Consider the following 699-nt stretch of genomic DNA (forward strand, 5'->3'; position numbering starts at 1 on the left):
TGATCGTCTTCGAATTGGTTACCGATGCGTAAATCTATAGAAATTAAAGTGATCGTCTTCGGATTGGTTACCGATGCGTAGATCTATAGAAATTAAAGTGATCGTCTTCGGATTGGTTACCGATGCGTGGATCTATAGAAAAGATGATCGTCTTCGGATTGGTTACCGATGCGTAGATCTATAGAAATTAAAAAATGATCGTCTTCGGATTGGTTACCGATGTGTAGATCTATAGAAATTAAAATGATCATCTTCAGATTGGTTACCGATGCGTAGATCTATAGAAAAAATGATCGTCTTCGGATTGGTTACCGATGCGTAGATCTATAGAAATTAAAGTGATCGTCTTCGGATTGGTTACCGATGCGTAGATCTATAGAAAAATGATCGTCTTCGAATTGGTTACCGATGTGTAGATCTATAGAAATTAAAGTGATCGTCTTCGGATTGGTTACCGATGCGTGGATCTATAGAAATTAAAAATGATCGTCTTCGGATTGGTTACCGATGCGTAGATCGTAATTGGTCCAATCTTGAAGGTAGATAAAGAGGATAAGTATATGATACTTGCAATTCAAATGATAAGGTATGAATGATTCATGCGTGTGTAATGCATTGAGTATAAGTAAAGTGTCAATGAAGATGCATGGATCATGCGAGTATGAGTAAATTATGTGTCATGCATTATAGATAAATTTT

This window comes from Cicer arietinum, chromosome 5, assembly GCF_000331145.2.
Source record: "Cicer arietinum cultivar CDC Frontier isolate Library 1 chromosome 5, Cicar.CDCFrontier_v2.0, whole genome shotgun sequence".
In the NCBI taxonomy this organism is placed as follows: domain Eukaryota; kingdom Viridiplantae; phylum Streptophyta; class Magnoliopsida; order Fabales; family Fabaceae; genus Cicer; species Cicer arietinum.